Source organism: Crocuta crocuta, unplaced genomic scaffold (genome assembly GCF_008692635.1).
Source record: "Crocuta crocuta isolate KB4526 unplaced genomic scaffold, BGI_CrCroc_1.0 scaffold1192, whole genome shotgun sequence".
Classification (NCBI taxonomy): Eukaryota; Metazoa; Chordata; class Mammalia; order Carnivora; family Hyaenidae; genus Crocuta; species Crocuta crocuta.
Genome location: NW_027531292.1, coordinates 193,087 through 193,408, shown reverse-complemented (window position 1 = coordinate 193,408; position 322 = coordinate 193,087).

Sequence of the window (322 nt, the reverse complement as noted above, 5' to 3'; positions counted from 1 at the left end):
TTGAGACGGAGCCTGCCGGGGGCCAGCGTTCCCTGCCTGCCGTCCCTTCCCCGGTCCCCCATCGGGTCCTCCTTCCCGTCCTCGGAGAAGCGTGCGTGGGTCGAGCCGGGAGCCGCCGCGTGACCGTGACGGCGGGCGTGGGGGTGTCGCCGGCCGGAGGGGCCGCCGCGGAGCCCAGAAACGTGGGTGCGCGGGGCGGATGGATCTGCCATGCAAGTTGGGGGTGGGGATGCTCGGGTCCGCACGTCCCCGCCCCCAAAATGAGGGAAGAAGGGTTTGGGGAGGCGGAGCCCTCGGAGGAGGCTGGGAGAACAGGGCGCCG